The 20774-nt window shown below is 37.6% G+C and overlaps 1 protein-coding gene and 1 non-coding gene across 9 annotated transcripts in view; one reads left to right on the forward strand and one right to left on the reverse strand.

Moving 5' to 3' along the window:
- The window catches only part of NEK10 (NIMA related kinase 10), a 235895-nt gene that overhangs the window by 97317 nt on the left and 117804 nt on the right, over positions 1-20774 (reverse strand). The window lies entirely within an intron of this gene.
- Positions 5348-5453, forward strand: LOC117802844. Its single transcript, XR_004626364.1, has one exon. It is a non-coding gene; the product is annotated as a U6 spliceosomal RNA (small nuclear RNA).

Genomic DNA, 20774 nt, shown 5'->3' on the forward strand with positions numbered 1-20774 from the left:
TAAAAGCCATCTATGAAAAGCCTACTGCAAGCATTATTCTCAATGGGGAAAAGCTGGAAGCCTTTCCCTTAAGATCAGGAACACGACAAGGATGCCCACTCTCGCCACTATTATTCAACATAGTACTAGAAGTCCTTGCAACAGCAATCAGAAGACAAAAAGGGATCAAAGGTATCCAAATCGGCAAAGAAGAAGTCAAACTGTCTCTCTTTGCAGATGACATGATACTCTATATGGAAAACCCAAAGGAATCCACTCCCAAACTATTAGAAGTTATAGAACAATTCAGTAAGGTGGCAGGATACAAAATCAATGCCCAGAAATCAGTTGCATTTCTATACACGAATAACGAGACTGAAGAAAGAGAAATTAGGGAATCCATCCCATTTACAATAACACCAAAAACCATGCGTTACCTTGGAATTAACTTAACCAGAGACGTAAAGGACCTATATGCTAGAAACTATAGATCACTTTTGAAAGATATTGAGGAAGACATAAAAAGATGGAAAAATATTCCATGCTCATGGATTGGAAGAATTAACATAGTTAAAATGTCCATACTACCCAGAGCAATCTACACTTTCAATGCTATCCCGATCAAAATACCGAGGACATTTTTCAAAGAACTGGAACAAATAGTCCTTAAATTTGTATGGAACCAGAAAAGGCCCCGAATCTCCAAGGAACTGTTGAAAAGGAAAAACAAAGCTGGGGGCATCACAATGCCGGATTTCGAGCTGTACTACAAAGCTGTGATCACAAAGACAGCATGGTACTGGCACAAAAACAGACACATCGACCAATGGAACAGAATAGAGAACCCAGAAATGGACCCTCGGCTCTTTGGGCAACTAATCTTTGATAAAGCAGGAAAAAACATCCGGTGGAAAAAAGACAGTCTCTTCAATAAATGGTGCTGGGAAAATTGGACAGCTACATGCAAAAGAATGAAACTTGACCACTCTCTCACACCATACACAAAAATAAACTCCAAATGGATGAAAGACCTCAATGTGAGACAGGAATCCATCAAAATTCTAGAGGAGAACATAGGCAACAACTTCTATGACATCGGCCAGAGCAACCTTTTTCACGACACATCTCCAAAGGCAAGAGAAATAAAAGATAAAATGAACTTATGGGACTTTATCAGGATAAAGAGCTTCTGCACAGCCAAGGAAACAGTCAAAAAAACTAAGAGACAGCCCACGGAATGGGAGAATATATTTGCAAAGGACACCACAGATAAAGGACTGGTATCCAAGATCTACAAAGAACTTCTCAAACTCAATACACGAGAAACAAATAAACAAATCATAAAATGGGCAGAAGATATGAACAGACACTTTTCCAATGAAGACATACAAATGGCTAACAGACACATGAAAAAATGTTCAAAATCATTAGCCATCAGGGAAATTCAAATCAAAACCACACTGAGATACCACCTTACGCCAGTTAGAATGGCAAAGATAGACAAGGCAAGAAACAACAATTGTTGGAGAGGATGTGGAGAAAGGGGATCCCTCCTACATTGTTGGTGGGAATGCAAGTTGGTACAGCCACTCTGGAAAACAGTGTGGAGGTCCCTTAAAAAGTTAAAAATTGAACTACCCTATGACCCAGCCATTGCACTACTGGGTGTTTACCCCAAAGATACAGACGTAGTAAAGAGAAGGGCCATATGCACCCCAATGTTCATAGCTGCATTGTCCACAATAGCCAAATCATGGAAGGAGCCGAGATGCCCTTCAACAGATGACTGGATTAAGAAGCTGTGGTCCATATATACAATGGAATATTACTCAGCTATCAGAAAGAACGAATTCTCAACATTTGCTGCAACATGGACGGCACTGGAGGAGATAATGCTAAGTGAAATAAGTCAAGCAGAGAAAGACAATTATCATATGATTTCTCTCATCTATGGAACATAAGAACTAGGATGATCGGTAGGGGAAGAAAGGGATAAAGAAAAGGGGGGTAATCAGAAGGGGGAATGAAACATGAGAGACTATGGACTATGAGAAACAAACTGAAGACTTCAGAGGGGAGGGGGTGGGGGAAGGGGATAGACTGGTGATGGGTAGTAAGGAGGGCACGTATTGCATGGTGCACTGGGTGTTATACGCAACTAATGAAGCATCAAACTTTACATCAGAATCAGGGGATGCTGTATGGTGATTAACATAATATAATAAAATAAAATTAATTAAAAAAAATAATCAAGGAGTTGTTATTTTTGTGAGATTATGAAGAATTCCTGGTTTTAGATTTACATTATGTGCTTGCAGAGGAAAGTATGATTTCTAGGTCTCTCAGTTGAGCATTTTCATTTTCAATATTTTGAGCTCAATAAGATGGCAATGTGGGAATTGGGAATGAAATTTCCAGAGTTCTGGTCTTTCTAACTGCATAAAAAGTGTCTGCTGTTGTCACCTGGTCAACATTCAAAAATATTCACATTAAAAAGAAATAATGTCCTCAACAGAAAAAAAAAATAATAACGTCTTTGGTTCCCCACAGGCAAATTTCTCAGGTTTTAATCTACAGAGAACTCAGAGGATTGGTTTCATATTTCCAAAAGCTCATGAAGCAGATGTTATGAGTGTTCTACCCATTTCCCCTCAGACCCTTTTTCCATTTCCTGTTCCTGGTATGCTTTCACTCTCAACAGCCAGCATCTGTATTTCTTTGGAGAAGAGCCTTCATTTCTTCTGAAAAAATAATTACTCAACCTGGGGGAAAACACTTGTAAGAACAGAGTTTACTCAGTTGACTGTTCTCATCATTTCACCTCCTCCTCCTTCTCACTGGAGACCACAAACTCCTCTTATTCCCACAGGCGTGCCCCTTTGCACGTGGCTTTGCAGCTTCCATTAAAGGAAAAAGTTTATTTCTTTACCCCTTGAATCTGGACTTGATATGACTTACTTTGGCCAAGAAGATACCAGCAAGAGTGATACAAGGAGAGACTTAGAAAGTACTTACTCTTTGGGGCTTGCTCTTCTTCCCTGCTCTTAAAAACCCTAGGAACACAGCCAAGTGAGTCAGCCCAGGTCTGCCTACTGGATGATGATAACATATGGCCCAATTACCTCTACCGCCACTACCCATAGAGACTCAACCATAAGACCTGTAAGTGAAGCCATTGGAAACCAGGTGACCACAATGCCTACCGAGCCCAGCCAATACTCTGATTAGCAATCTTCACTGGGACCGGGCCAGTTTGCCAACACACATTGTATTGATTTAAAAAAAAACAAAAAAACAAAAAAAAAAAGTTTACTGTTTTAAGCCACTAAGTTTTGAGGCAGTTTGTCAAAGTTAACTGATATAATAGCTCTCATCAGATTTTCAAAGCTGGGCATAAGTCCTGAAAAAAAGACCAAGAATTACTCCTCTGAAAAAGAATAAGAAAGGGAACTTAAACACAAACAACACAGTTGCCAACTATCACTTTTCTTCTGGGATAAGCTTCTACTATCCTCTAAGGTAAGAATTATATCATTACAGCCAAAAGCAATGACAAACAGAACACAGAGTCTGATTTCTAGAAGCCACAACAAAACATTCTATGGTCTGAATTGCGCCCCCCCCCCAAATTCATATGTTGAAGTCCCCATCCCACTACTTCAGAATGTGACCATATGTTAAAGTAAGTTCGGTATGAGATGATTAAGTTAAGATGATGCCACTAGGATGGGCCCTAATCCAATCATGACTGGTGTCCTTACGAGAAGAGGAAGAGACACCACGAGCATGAGCATGCATACACAGAGGAACAACCATGTGAAGATGCAACCAGAAGGTGGAGTCCTGGCATCTGGAAGCCAAAGCAGACAGGCCTCAAAGGAAACTAAACTTGCCAACACTTGGATCTTGGATTTCCAGCCTTTGGAACTGGGAGAAAATAAATTTAAGCCACCCAGTCTGTGGTATTTTTGTTATGGCAGCCTTGGAAAACTAACGCAGGTTCTATGGGAAAACCTCCTCATGTTTTTTCACCTTCAAGAGAACCCAGCCTTTTGGAAATATGGCTGACGTCACTGATTCAATCACAACTTATAAATACCATGTAAGTGTTTTGCAGTTATTATTTAGAAAACCCTTGAAAAACAATTTGTTGTCTTTCTAATTTCTCTGCTTAAGGTGAGCCCAACCACATTTAGAAAAATACAGAGATTTACAGCTAGCAATGCTTCATTTAAAGGAGAGAAGTTACAGAGGATACACATACACAGTTTAAAACGGGTTTTCTTTTTGTCAAACAAAAACATTATTCTGTATTTTTAAAATGGTTATTCCTATGTGATCCAGTCATCTAAAATCTTTTAGTGATAAAATATAACTTAGGTGATATTAAACAAAATTTGGGGCTTTTCTGGCAAAGATTAAAATATTTACAATTAAGTGTGTAAAAATTACAGCCACTGTTATACATCAATAAGAAAGTACTTATTTTTATTAGTGCTGATCTAATATACAACATGGTGACTATAGTTAATGATAGTGTATTATGTACACGAACTTTGCTAAAAGTAGATCACAAGTATTCCCATCACACACAAAGACGTAACAATGTAATTGAAGTTAAATAAAATAAAATTTTAAAAAAGAGGTTAACTATGTGAGGTGATGGATATGTTACTTAGCTTGATTGTGGTAATTATTTCACAAAGTGTAAGTACACTGAAATATCACATTGTACACCTTCACTATATACACTTTTTAATTGTTAATAATATCTCAACAGAGCTGGAAAAAAAATTTAAGTGAATCCAGGGGTAGTAAAGAGTTAAGTGGATGGCAAAGGAACAATGCGTATTTATTATAAATATTTTAACAAATAAGTAAACATGACTCACAATCAGCGGTCTTTGAGACGGGGCTGCTACACATGACCTCTGTTTTACAAAATCATAATTCACAAATTGATAGTGAAAATAAGATAGAAGAAGGATGAGGCTGGAAGGATGCTTAATTTAATTTTTTAAAAAGATAAACTTTTTGTTTAGATTTTAAAATTCCACCACTAGCCTTTCACTGATATAAAAACAATTAAGTTGCCAATTGCCAAGGATTCTTATTTACTAAGTGAGGTAAACAAGAAAAATAGTGGACCTTGATATGTCTTAAAACATTTTAAAATATGAATATTTTGATAACTCTTAAGTAATCAATAATATGATGATTTATGTAAGTTTGGAGGAGGCACTTTTTTCCTTTAAACAGACCAAAGTAAATGAAATTAGATAACAGATGTTAAAAGGTTTTGTGTGTAGGTAAGTATATTCTTTCCTGCAGTCGTCATATTATCACGTTTGTTAAAGTTTTGATTATTGGACTCACTTCAGCACATGTACAAAAATTAGAATGATGGAGTGAAGATGTTAGCCTGACATCTGCACAAGGATGACATGCAAGTTTGTGAAGTGCTCCATGTTTTGGAAGCAGTAAGATGACACGCAAAAGGTACCATATATTAGGACTATCCTCTAGTCAATAAATAAAGTTGTTTCATCTAGGGGTAAAGAGTAACAATTCTGATCCTGCTATATATGTATCCTGGAATTAGCAGATGGCAAAAGCCAGACTTCTCACTGTTGGAGAGGGATCCTCTCCATGGAAAGAGGTATGTTTGGTGTACTCTACTCACAGGGTATTAAAATAGAGTTGAAGACAACACCATGAACTCATGTTTAGCCTGTTATTGATACCTATGGTTGCAGATAGAAATAGTCATAGATACCTGTATGTACACAGGTTAGTATACACATATATCTCCTTGCTCTGCCAGCTGAAAAGGCCTAGCGATGACAACATCCCAGTAGCAATGAGCACTCTTAGCTCCAGATCTTTGTTCGTTCTTTCTTTCTGATAGAGATAGAGAAAGAGCACGTGAGTGTTGGGAGGGAAGGACAGAGGGACAGAGAGAGAGAGAGAATCTTAAGCAGACTCCATGCCCAGAGAAGAGCCCAACACAGCACTCCATGTCACAACTCTGAGGTCATGACCAGAGCTGAAATCAAGAGTCATACGCTTAACTAACTGAGCCACCCAGGTGCCCCCAGATCTTGGTTTTTAATACCATTCTCTAATAAAAAGAATCAGGACTCCTTGGAGAAATGCTTGATTCTAGGACTGGGGGCAGGATATGTACCAAATGAGCCTGGAGCATCTTGTATTGCCAGGAAGTTAGTGTTCAAAAGAAAACAAAAACTTATAATGATGAGGTTATGTCAAAGGGGCACAGAACACAACCTAAAGAGCTCCCAGTGACCAAACATGGGACAATTAAATTAAATAGTGTATTAGTCAGTTTGAGGTACCATAACAAAAGACCATAGATGGAATGTCTTAAGCAAGAATAAACAGGAATTTATTTCTCACAATTCAGAAATCCGGGAAGTCTAAAATCAAGGTACTAGCCAATTCTGTCCCACGGTAAGGCCCCTCTTCCTGGCCTGCAGATGGCCACTTTCCTGCTGTATCCTCACATGGATGGGGGTGGGGGGTGGAGGGAGGACTGTGCTGGGGGGTGACTGGTCTTCTTGTAAGAGCACTGATTCCGTCATGAGGGCCCCATCTTCCTGATCTCATCTAAACCTAATTACTTCACAAAGGCCCATCTCCAAACACTATCACAGAGCCTTCAGAGAACAGCTAGCTTTCACCTAAAGCCAGGAGGTGAAGTTTCAGAGGAGACACTAAGAGGAGACTGCTAATCTCAGAAGGCATTTCAGGGAGTTGAAGTAGAACAGCAGGGCAGAGGGGAAGGAATGGCAGTCAATGACAGCCAGCGGAGAAGAGACCCAGGGCACAGTCAGAGATAACAGCACTCCCATCCTCTGACAGCAGTGGCCCAGCTGAGCCTAGTCCTTGAGCCTAGTCTCTCCTGCTCTAGGCCACCCTCTCTACAACCACTAAAGTGACCTTCCCCTAACAGAAAGGTGATCCTTCACCACTTCGAGGAAACAGACCATGTTCTGCCATTGCCCTATGAGTCTCATCCATTAAAAACAACAAAAACAAATAATGTAAAATCCATCTTTGACCCCAAGTCTTCCTGTAAGTACCACCTTTTCCTTCATTGCAAAGCAAAGTCTTTTGAAAGAGTGATTCCCGTTTGCCCTCTCCACTTCCTTAACCTCCATCCATCATTCAACTCTAGTCCAGCATCTATTCCTACCTTGCCATTGGCAGGGCTCCTCCTTAGAGCACCAGTGGATTACTAATTGCCTCACTTGTTTTAGGTGACTTCCCTGAAATTTTTGACACTATCAACTGAAACTTACTTGTTGAGACATTATTTTTTTCATTCATTCATTCATTCATTCATTCATTCAATAAATAGTTACAAAGTACCTCCAAAGTACCAGGCACTGATCTACCTCCTTAGAATATATCAACAAAGGCACTTGTCCTCATGGAGCTTACCTTCCAGTAAGAAACAGGTGGCAGGGAAGATATAAAGCACGACACAACTATCAAAAAGTAAATTACATTACATAGTATTTTAGTAGGTGATAAATGCTATAGGAAATAGAAAACTTGGATTAGGATAAAGGAGGTCCAGAGTGGATAGGGGGAGGCAGGTTGCAATATTAAAAAAGGTAGTCCCTTCGGTCCTCTCAGTTCCCATAAAATGGTGCTTTTTCCTTTCATCCATGTGTTAAATGACGTTTTTCTTCTCACTCTTCACTCTCTCCTTGGATAATTTCTTTCACGCCCAAGGCTTCCATTAAAACCATACGTGGACAATTCCCAGATCTAATGGCCATCCACGTGCCCCTCAGGCACACACACCACATACTGTGGTGGCTCTGTAACAAACCACTGATTCTTAGGATAAAGTCCTGGACTCTGAATGCTTGTCTATTTTACCAATCAGAACTGAGAACCCAACCGATGTCAACAACCCTCCCACTTTCTGAAACTTCTTTTTTTGGGGGGTGGGGGACAGAGGGAGGGAGAGAATCTGAAGCAGGCTCCATACCCAGTGCAGAGCCCTACATGGGTGGGCCTGATCTCAAAACCCTGAGATCATGACCTGAGCTGAAATCAAGAGTTGCCCATTTAACCAACTGAGCCACCCCAGGGCCCCTCTTGAATTTCAAGGACTGTTTCTGAGGTGTAGCAAAAGGGCCAAGGCATCTCTGCAGACAAAGGCCAGAGCTTCTGTACCAGGGAGATAGTCAGTCCCAGGGAGCCCTCTTAAACCCTGGGGCTTGTTTTCTTCATAATTCCTGGTGGAACCTGTGACTATTTTTGCCCCAACACTACCACCTGAGGCAAACATTTCTTTTTATTTTTCTACTTCCATCTCTGCTTCCATTTGCATTTCAAACAATCTTTTGGGTTTTAAAGATGTGCGTGTGTGTGCGTGCATGCATGCATGCACGCGCGCGCGTGTGTGTGTGTGTGTGTAATTGAGGGTGCACCCATGTGTGGGTCCATGGGAACTTCTTCTTAATCTGAGAGACTCAGGGCTGGCTACTCTGCATCCCATTGAACCTTTCTGATCTCAAGATCCAATGTTTCCACAGCATCTGCACTTCCGATTTATCCCCAATTCCTGGTGTGTCTACCATTATTACACTAGTGACCCGCAGATAAACTTAACCTGCCAAATGCTAGTACTTGCCATAGGAGATAAACTTATAATATGTGCCATCTGTGAGTTCATAAGAATGAGCTTATATACAGTGCTAACAAGCACAAAGAAATACTAGAGCTGAGGGAGATTTATTTGTTGAAGGGCATATGAAATTGGAGAAGAAATTAGAATTTTTAGAGAAATTGAAAAGCTATTATTAGGAAAGTATCTCATTGGCGATATAATGATGTCGCATATTAGTGGGGCTGGGAGACATCATAAAAGAAAATTTTGCCTAACAAATACTAAAAATTACTAATAAAAGAATCTTGAGTTGTTTAGGACACAGTTAAGGCTAAACGTTTAGAGATAAGTTTCTTTTATTGAAATAATTCACCCAAGAACATTGGTTTCACTGGGTAAGGATAGAAAGGGATTTTTTTGCATCCCAGTGCAATGCATTAATTCTAAGTCTATTAAAAAGTACATTTCATTCTCAGGTTCTGGCTATCAAACGTTCGTCTCCCTAGACTCCCTTTAAGAAGAAGGAGAACAAGAACTAATTTATCATTGTTAAGTGAAAAAGAAACAAAAATGTTAATTTTAAAAGAATATAAACTGGGAACACAATATCCACTATTTGCTCACTCAAGGAGGCAAAAGTCCCTGTGAATTCATGGGGATAAAAAACTGACCTGAAGTGACATGATTAGATGTATAGGCCAATAATTATAGTTTGTTGAGACTGAAAAGCAAATTATGCTCTATCTTAGAATGATTCAATATAGAAGGTTTCGCAATGAGAGGACGGATAAAGTGAATGCATGCACACAAGTACATATATGTGTGTATGCATATTATTAGCACATGTCTATGATTGTTGGAGGTGGGTAAAATGTTTCTGAGAAATTGCTCAAAAAACAATCACTATGGTGGGATGGGAATCGATGAGAATGAATGGAAATGAAGGAAGCTGGGAGAACCCAGATGAAATAAGTGGCTAGGGGCATTTTCTGGAGAGTGAGCAATGTGATACTCAGATATTCAGTGAGATGAGCAGAGCTGAGCAAAAAGCACTCTAGGCAGAATGATGGATGCATTTGCGAGATCCTTCCATGTTCTGATTTCTTTCTATGAGACCCTACTTATTAAGTACCTGCAGGCATAGACAGAATATGGTCTAGTCCGTCTAGAGCCACAGAAGTGAAAGGGCATTCTCATCAGCCCAGTGTGTTCCCCACTATGCAAGGGTTAAGGGAGTGAGCTGAAGGGGAGGCAGAGAAGCAGGGGAGCCACCACTAATGCAATGACCAAGGAAACAGGGAGAAAAGGAATTCCACAGGACTGACTGGACGTGAGAAAGAAAATTAGGGAAGGGAAGACCCCTCATTTCCAGACTCCCAAGCGTCTGGCTTGAATGACGGGGTGGGTGTCTGTATTATTAACATAGATACAGTGGGAGCCCGTGTGGGAGAAGAAACTAGATCAATTTGGAATATATTAATTCATGCCTATGAGATCTACAGTTGATAATATCAACTTATTACCAATGGGTAATATCATTCTGGATATTAAGAGTCTCTTAAAGTCTTATCCTTAGAGGTTCTGAACCCTGGTATCATGGAAAAGTTCTCAGTTCACAGAAGCCTGCTGCCATAAGCAGATAAAGAGATTTGATATCTAAACAGTTCCAATACTGTTCTAAACACAAACTTCTTATAGAGAGAAAAGAGAATTGGATGACACACTTAAGAACCATGGAATAATAGACTATGCCTGAAGAAAACTGGCCGCACCTTCATCACAAATTTTAGGGCCTACCTGCCTCTAAGCTGCATCTAGGATTGGCAGCCTTAGCCAATAAGAATCCAAGACACTCAGTTAAATTTGAATTACTAAAATAATGCAATATTTGGGACAAATTTATATTAAAAAAATACAATACCTGGGACACAAACTGAAAAACTCCTTGTTGTTTATCTGAAATTCAAATTTTATTTGGCATCCTGTATTTTATCCGGCCACCCTAGTTGCAATGTTATTTGTGTACTCTCCGTTGCTAGCATTCAAGTCATCCTTCTTATAGAAAGGCATACAAAAAGCTATTTACATATTAAGTATGGTTTTCTTCACTTACTTTATAAAAATAATGAAAGCAGTGTATTTATATGGGCATTTGGGACATTTCTCAAAAAGTATTGCATTTCTCTCATGTTGCATGAAGACATGTATTAATGTGTCTTACCACCAATGAAATCAATGATTGGAAGGTTCTTTTAAATATAAGGACCATCTTAAAGTACAAAACACATATGAATATATGAAATGTTAAATCCAGGCCCAATAAGCATATCTTAACTGTAGAGATTTAGTTAAATAATAAATACACTGGATTATGATTCATCATAATAGCCTCATTAGTTCCAAGGTTGAGGTAGGCCATGACTGGTTTCTAGACACCAAACCTTCACACTGGGTCACCTGCCTCCTGTGGATTTGGTTTAGGGAGATATATGATTCAGACCCCTAAGCAACATTTTATAAACTAGAATGGCAAGACACTTACTGGAAGAGTTATCAATATACTTTCCATGAACGAGGGGTAGATGACTCATAAAACTAAAACTGACCCATCATTTCATGACTAATGCAATACTTCTTTAAGTCAGGGAAGCATTTATATGTAATATATATAAAACTCATGATAGTACAAAGAATAAATAGATTGATACTGTCTTATGCAAAATAAGACCTATGAACACAAGTGTGTCTGTCGATCTGCCTTTAACTGATGTGATGTTTTAACTGGAAAATGAAAAGTCAAGTTAGACTCAATTTTCATCTCCCCACTAGGATCAGCAGACACTGCCCAGGTAGCACAACTGAGTTCAGATCATTGTATACGACACTGCAATTTCCTGCAGTGCAGAATCTGCTCATGAGATAATTATGTGCAAGTGTCATGAAAAATTCTATGTGCTGAACAAATGCAGAGTGCCACCATCATCATCATTATTTATTATATAGGGAAACCTGGCACCTTTTATGAGGACTGTGTCGATAAGGGGGTTAGGAAAAAAAAAACCAGGCATCACACCAGACACGGTAGTGATGATGGGACTGTCATATTTCTGAATCCTGAAGACAGATGTCTGACTGGACGACCAAATGAATATTTGACCTTTGGCCTATTTAAGTCAAAGTCAAATAGGCCAAGGACTTTTACCACTCTCAGTGAAAAAAGTTGGTAGTGCTGACCGTGCCATCAGGCTATCTTTTCCACCAGGTCCAACTTGAGAAAAGTGTATGTGATCTCAAAACACTAGTGGTAGTCTACTCTCATTCTGTTGTACCTATGGGGCCTCCAGATCTTTGCCCCTAGTTCATGGCGACACTTTTCTAGCATGTTCACTCCCTTGACCACCAAGCAATACTAGGCTTTAACATATAGATCCAGCTCTACCTATTGCGTGAAACATTCTCTTACCAAGCCAGCAAACACAGATGGCCTGACACCAAATTGAAAAAGCACTACAGCCCATGCTCTTCCCTAATCATACTTTCATCGACTCAACAAATATGTATTGAACACCTACTATGTGCCAGGCACTGTTGTAGATGTTGGGACATAGCAGGGAATGAAACACATCAAAAATCCCAGGCCTCATGACATTTACATTATGCTAAGGGAGACAATGAGCATAAAAGCAAATAAATACAAATTTATTAAGTGCTATGAAGAAAAGAGATGTTATTTAAAACTAAAAGTATATTTCATAAGTTAGCATTTAACTGTTCTGTGGCATCAAGCAGCTATTTGACCTTTGGTGGGTTTCAATTTTCTCATCTCTATAAGAGAGATTTGTAAGATCTATTCCTGTTTTAAAACGCTGTGTTCATTAATTAAGGTTTAAAAATATCTTAATGACAGATATATATACAGTTTTATAAGGAAGATTAAATTTGTTTTTCAGTGTGACCTAAACATTGGGGATATTGGGGATAGAGTCAACCTTATGTTCAAAATTAGAGCACTTGCTACTCAAAAACAAATCTGTGAGCAAATAATTTTTGATGATATATTACTGTCGCTACACTACTAAAAACTGTTTTTTATTTAAGATTTTTAAACAAAACCAAAGGATTTTTTAATTCTAAAAGACAACTAGTACGTATTTCAAAATTACTTTTAAGAATTCATCCTTTATTTATTTGACAGATTCGGGGGGGGAGAGAAAGAGAGAGAGCACAAGCAGGGGAGTGGCAGGCAGAGGGAGAGGGAGAAGCAGAGAGCCTGACCTGGGGCTCAATCCCAGCACACTGGGATCATGACCTAAGCTGAAGGCAGACATGTAACCGACTGAGCCACCCAGGCACCCCAAGAATTCATCCTTTTTAATTGTAGATGTCTTAGATTGACTTCTCACTGTATTTCCTCATGAAATACTGGGCAAATAGATCCTAGATGTGTAATTTCAGGTGACTGAAGAAGAAAAGCAAAGCATTCCTCTTTCATCTTTTAAACAGAAGTTCCATAATTCTGAATATATGAAAAACCTTTGCCATGGCCTTTGGCAGCCTTCTCATGATTGATTTCACTCTGTCTCCCTGTTCTTGATAAGTAAATCATTTGCTAAACCCCAACAAAGAAAACTATCAATAACAACAGATTCACTGTGATTTGGGGAGTACAGAAAAGCCTACTACACCCACAGTGTCTTCCCTGCAGCCAATGTCTGCATCTCATAATTAGTGATCTCTTCCTTTGTGTTAAACACTGTAGATGTTCCCAGGAAACTGATAAGGAGAAATGAGAGAGAAAAGATTAAAACACAGGGAATCAATGGCCATAGTATTGATAAACTGGTTGACAATGAGCTAAAGGACAACAGCCTGATATATTGAGTTCAAGCCACATGGGAAGCATTTTTATACTAGAGTTCCTAAAATTAGAGTATGAAATGAAAACAGAGTAGAGGAATACAGAAGAAAGATATTCCATAGAGCAAAGGAGGAAGAATTAGGTCACATTTTATGACAATTGCTCTTTGCTGACTGTAACTCTGATATGACGAGAGAAACTGTTTTCCTTCATACATGGTTTTGCTGACATTCTGCTTTGCCATAATTGGTTATTGTCTCTATTAACCTGATTAAAATTAGGGTTTAAAATAAAAGCAATTGTCCACTGTATGACTCCTAGATTTCTGTGTAAAAGTTAAAGAATGAGGGTCCATTTTTACCACCATTTTATCCACACTAAATTGCTAATTTCCTTCCTCCTATAAGCGAGGAGCTAAATGGTCACTTATTCAAGTCACTAAAATGCAAGGCAGGCAGCTTTTACTTTCTTTAGAAGGATCAACCTTGAAAATTTCCCAACTCCCAACACCACTGAAATTAATTTTAACAATCTGAACGTTTATCAAAATAATCCGTTCTCTCTTTTAAACACAGGACTACAGATTTTCAAAACAGAAAGGAATAAAGCACTGCATTCAGTACCAAATGCACTGTGTTCCATTTAGGAATTAACTGTTATCTGTGTAGTCCATGAGATGCCAGCTCTTTGTGGAGAAAATAAATCAATTTAGCAATGAACCTGGTGTGGCTGAATGGAATGACACCTTGACCCTGTGGGACTGTGGAAAATTAGCTAACTTCTTTGTGCTTTGTTTCCTTCCCAATACAACAGGAAAATAACCTGTCAAATATGTTAGAAAAATTGCCAAATGCAACACATTTTTAAAATATAAGGTATAGGGATATCAAATTCACTCAAATAATTTCTACTCCTCCCTTTTCCTCAAATGTTGGAAGCTTGAATAGGGGAAAGGGAGAAAGAGAAACAGAAAAAGTGAAATAAGGATTCTACTTTTCTTTGTTACCACATTTAGAGATTGTCACCTTAATTTATTGTACCAACACTGAAAGATTCAATGCTTTTAAATTGATTACTCCATCTGTTTCCTCTCCTTTTTCAAATTTATGAAAATTATAAACTAACGAGTTTTGTGAATGGGTTCATTGTCTAAGAAAACAGGTCATACTCAAAAGGAGAGTTCTGAATAGTCAATGAAAAGACAAAGAATTCCAGACAGAGTCATTACAAATTCAATACAACAACAAGAAATAATAAAAGTGACTGAGGGTCAAAACAAAAATAATTTATAATATACTAATATGAAACAAAGGAAACACTTGAGACAAACAAACAAACAAAATTTAGTACGATAATAGCCACTTGTCACTGATGAAAGGTAAAATTGAAAATAGAGTCATAAACCATAACATATTTGCACTAAATTGCATAAAAATCAACAAAATAGGAACTGTTATAAATATAAAGACCACTATTATGGAATGATGTGTGCCCCCCAAAATTCATTATGTTGACAGCCTAACCCCCAATGGGATGGTATTAAGAGGGGGCCCTTTGGGTGGTGGTTAGGTCATGAAGGCAAAGCCCTCATGAATGGGATTGAAGAGACTAGAGCCCTTTTAAAAGAAATCCCAGAAAGCTCTCTAGTCCCTTCAACATATGTTGGACATGCTGAGAAGATAGCCCTCTGGTGAACCAAGAACAAGCCTCACCAGACACCAAATCTGTTAGTGCTTTGATCTTAGATTTCACAGCCTATACAACTGTGAGAAATAAACTTCTGTTTTTGTAAACTACCCAGTCCATGTCTGTTATAAGCCTGAACTAAAATAACCACTAAATTAAAAAACAAACAAGAAAACACAGTAGTAGATGGCGATTTTTACACACCAATTTATCACTGACATAAATAAGGATATAGAAGATCTGAATAATTTGTCAATTAATATAGTCAGATAAACATATATTGAGCTCTATGACCTAAAAATAAAAGAAAGTCTCTTCAAAGAATCTATAAAACTTGCATAAACTTCACTACATTTTATGTGTAGCAGACTATTCCCTTGGTGACTTGCCAGTGAAGCACTTTTACTGGTAAGCATACCCTTGTATACTCCTTTCATACATAATTTCTGGGCTTGGCCATGTGACTGGCATTAGCCAATAAGACATTAGAGAGTGTTATGCTAAGAGATGTTTGGTAAGTGCTTGTACATGGAGGCTATATTTTTGTAACTCTAACACTTGAGATAATCCCTTTCAGCTCTCAGCCACCATAATGTAGGAAATGAAGCCTGATCTAGCCATGTAAAGAGAACACATGCAAGTAAACCAAGGACCCAGACAATAGCTCCAGGTGAGCTCCAAGCAAATGGCCAGTACCAACCATCATTGGAAGAGATTTCTCCTGCCCTAGTTGAGCTGCCCAGTTGAAGCTGCATGGAGCAGATATAAGCTATCCTCAAAAAGCCCTGACCAATTTGCAGAATTTGAGCAAATAACTATTTTTGTATCAATCCATCCATTTGGGGGTGAATGATTATCTGAATCATCAGAGTATAAAGAATTTCTTAACTTATTCTGAAAAACTGTAATTATATAAGGTGTATTCTATGACATAATAAAATCAAATAAAAAAAATAAGCTTCAAACAAAGTGCCAAAACATTGAAATACCAAAAAGAATTTCTTAACTTATTCTGAAAAACTGTAATTATATAAGGTGTATTCTATGACATAATAAAATCAAATAAAAAAAATAAGCTTCAAACAAAGTGCCAAAACATTGAAATACCAAAAAAAGTTACTTATAAGTGAATGAGATCAAATTTTAAAAATAATTTAGAAAATAAAGACAATGAGAATGATACACACAAAAACTGATAAAATCAATACACTTAAAAGTTTTGAAGTTATACACAGTATGTTCATCAACCACACTGGAATGAAACTAGGCAGAATTAACAGAAGGAAATTTGGGGAATACATAAACCTGTGAAAATTAAACAACACACTCTTAAATAACCAATAAATCAAAGAAGTTAAAAGGATAGCTGGAAATACCTTGAGATGAATGAAAACAAAAATAAAACATAGCAAAACATATGGGATGTTCCTATATCAGTGCTTATAGGGGAATTTACAGCTATAAATGCCTATATAATAAGAGAAGAAAGATCTTAAAAATATTTCCTAACCTACTACCCTAAGAAACTAGAAAAAGAAGAGCAAATTAAACCCCAAGCAAGGAAGAAAGATAATAATAAAAATTAATGCAGAAATAAATAAAATAGAGAACAGAAAGAGAAAAGCAATAAAAACAATAGTTGGTTCTTCTAAAAATCAACACAATTGACCACCTTTAGCTAGACTGACCAAGAAAAAAATGAAAGAGAAGACTCAAATTATTATAATTAGGAATGAAAGACAACACACTACTAGTGACCTTAAAGAAGTAATAATAAATAAATAAATAAATAAATAAATAAATAAATAAATAAAGTCTACTAAGAACAATTGTACCAAAGTAGATGACCTAGAGAGAATGGAAAAATTACTAGACACACACAAAAATACCAAAATCGACTGAAGGAGAAAAGGAAAATCTGAATAGAACAATAACAAAAAAATGAATTAATAATCAAAAAACTTCCCATAAGGAAAAACCCAGGACCAGATGACTTCACTGGTGAATTCTATCAATGTATAAAGATGGAACAGCAATCCTTCACAAATTGTACTAAGAAACAGAAAAGGAAGGAACACTTTGTAACTCATTCAAAGAGGACAGTATTACCATGATATCAAAACCAAAGGCATAATAATAGAAGAAAATTACAGACTAATATCTCATGAATATAGACGTAAATACTTTAACAAAACACTAGCACATCAACATGGATGGAACCGGAGCTTATTATGCTGAGCAAAATAAGTCAATCAGAGAAAGACAATTATCATGTGGTTTCACTTATATGTGGACTATAAGAAACAGCGCAGAGGATCATAGGGGAAGGGTGGGAAAACTGAATGAGAAGAAATCAGAGAGGCAGACAAACCGTGACAGACTCTTAACTTTAGGAAACAAACTGAGGGTTGCTGGAGGGGAGGTGGGTGGGGGGTTGGGGTAACTGAGTGAGGGGCATTAAGGAGGGCATGTGATGTGATGAGCACTGGGTGTTATACACAACTGATGAATTACTGAACTCTACATCTGAAACTAATGATGTACTATATGTTGGCTAATTGAATTTAAATTAAAACAAAACAAAACAACAAAACCACTAGCACACTGAACCTAACAACATGAATTAAGGATTATACACCATGACCAAGTGGGATTTATCTCAGATTCAAGATTGGTTTGAAATATGAAAATCAATCAATATAATACACTACACTGACAGAGTGAAAGAAGTTTATCTTAATAGATGCAAAAAAAGCACTGGACAAAATCCAACTCTCTTTCATGATAAAAGCACTCAACAAGCTAGGAGTAGAAGGAAACTTCCTCAACCTAATAAAAGACATCTGTACAATCCTCAAGTAACATCATATTGAACAATAAAAACTAAAAGTGTCCCCCCATAAGGGTAAATACAAATATATTTTTTAAAAAACAGAATTTTTCCTGATACGAAAAGGACTTTCCAATGCCCTCCCCTCTTTTTTCTAGTGCATTTACCTTAGAAAACTTGTCATTGTGGGCATCTGGGTAGCTTAGTCTGTCAAGTGTCCAACTCCTGATTTCAGCTCAGGTCGTGATCTCAGGGTTGTGAGATCGAGCCCCGTGTTGGGCTCCACGCTGGGCATTGAGCCTGCTTAAGGTTCTCTCTCTTTCCCTCTTNTGGGCATTGAGCCTCTGCCCCTCCCTACCCCCCACCCTTTAAAAACAAACAAAACCTTGTCATTGTGAATCCTCTCCCTGTCCCTTGAAGATATACATAAATCTTTTTAAAAATCCAAATAAGCCTCTTATCAGTTTTACAACCAGGAGTATTTTTCTTAAGGATCTGAGAGCCATCTCTTTGAAATCATCAAGGAAGATAGTGCCCCTACCTCCCAGTTCCCATGGGAGAGTAGGAGTCTAACTTCAGCTGGCTCTTGGCTCCAAGTTACAAACCTATCCTGTCATAAAGATATGAGAAATTGGTTTTTCTTTAGGATAAAGGCAATTAGCAAACAGGTGGCTACCCCAATTACCAGGTGAATTTACCATGAACTACGTGTGATAAATGCTGCTGTCAATTCCACTTACTTGAAGACTAGTTATCGTTTATCCTGAAAACATGTACGTAATGGATTGCATCTGCTCAGTTGTATCATTCTATCTTTACATTCTCTTTAGTGAGTTACCTGTGATGCGGACCCCATTCTGGTTTGATGCTCATTCAATAATAAGACTGTTTTCTCTTCAACCTTTGTGGGCAGTTTATCTGGGCTGGCAGGAGATTTTCTTTTTTAGTTTATATTTCCCTAATATCTCCTAAGATCGGGAACAAGACAAGGATGTCTGCTGTCATAATTTCTCTTCAAAATTGTACTGGATTTTCTAGCCAGAGCAGTTAGGCAGGAAAGGAAAATAAAAGGCATTCACACTGAAAAAAAAGAGAAAAACTATTTCTATTCACAGATGGCATGATCTTGTATGTAGAAAATCTTAGAAAATATACAAAAACAGTCACAGCTAAGGTTGTATGATTTAAGATCAATACACAAAAATCAATTCTATTTCTATGCACTAGCAATGAACAATCCAAGATTAAATTAAGACAACAATTTCATTCAAAAGAGGATCATAAAAGAATATACTTGGGAATAAATTTAACAAAAGAAGTGTACTACTTGTACACTAAAAATTATAAAACACTGTTGAAAAAAAGATGACCTAAATAAAGGGGAAAACATCTCATATTCAAAGACTGGAAGACAATATTGTTCAGAGAGCGGAATTAGCTTTCTCTTATTGCTACAACAAATTACCACAAACTTAATGGCTTAAAACACAAATGTATTATCTTCCAGTTCTAGATGGTTCCAAAATGATTCTGCCAGGCCAAAATCAAGGCTTTGGTAAAGCTCCATTCTTTTCTGAAGGCTCTGGGGAAGAATCTATTTCCTTTCCTTGCCTTTTCCAGTTTGTAAAGACCACCTCCATTCCTTGACTTATGGCCCTTCCATTTTCAAAGCTGGCAACGGCCCGTTCGGTCTTTGACATAACACGTCACTCTGACACTCTCCTGCTTCCCTTTCGTATTTAAAGGCACTTGTCATTACATTGGGAGCAACACCTCCATCTGCTACATTATCCCCTTTATCATGGAGCATAACATATTCACAGGTTCCGGGGACTATATTAGGATTGTGACTATCTTGGGATAGAAGGTAGCAGTGCAGGCAGGTGGGGGGAGTTCACTTTTCTGCCTATCACAGTGGGAACATTCACAAAATTGATCTACAGATTCAACTCAGTTGGGGTTTTTTGCAGACATTGACAGGCTAATCCTAAAATTGATATGAAAACACACAGGACACAGAAAAGCCAAAATAATCTTGAAAAATAGGAACAAAGTTGGAGGACTCACACTTTCTGATTTCAAAACTTACTACAAAGCTACAGTAATCAAGACTGTGTGACAGGTATAGGGGTAGGCATATTTCAAATAAATCTTTATATTTGTGGTCAAAGGATTCTTTATAACAATGCCAAGACAATGCAATAGGGAAAGAATTGTCTTTTCAACAAATAGTGCTAGGACAACTAGATATCCAGATGAAAAAGAATTAACTTAAAACCCTATCTCACATCATATATAAAGATTAACTAAATGTATCACAGACATAAACATAAGAATTAAAACTATAAAACTTTTAGAAGAAAATACAGATGTAGGTCTTTATGACCTTGAATTAGGCAATTATTTCTCAGATAGGATACTTAAGCACAGCAACCAAATCAGTAAGATGGATTTCAATAAAATTAAAATTTTTATGCTTCAAAGGACGCTACAAGAAAGTGAAAAAAGAATCCACAGAATCTGGGGAAAATATTTGTAAATCATATACCTAATAAAGGCCTGGTATGCCGAGCAAGTAAGAATTCTTATGATTCAATATTAAACAAAAATAATCCAATTTACAAATGGGCAAAAAACCCCAAGTTGTTCAACATCATTGCTCACAAGGAAACAGAAATCAAAACCACAGTGAGATAATACATCATATCCACTAAGATGGCTAGAGTCAAAGAGACAAATATTAATAAGTGCTGAGGATGCTAGGGAGAGATGGG

This window comes from Ailuropoda melanoleuca, chromosome 6 (assembly GCF_002007445.2).
Source record: "Ailuropoda melanoleuca isolate Jingjing chromosome 6, ASM200744v2, whole genome shotgun sequence".
Classification (NCBI taxonomy): domain Eukaryota; kingdom Metazoa; phylum Chordata; class Mammalia; order Carnivora; family Ursidae; genus Ailuropoda; species Ailuropoda melanoleuca.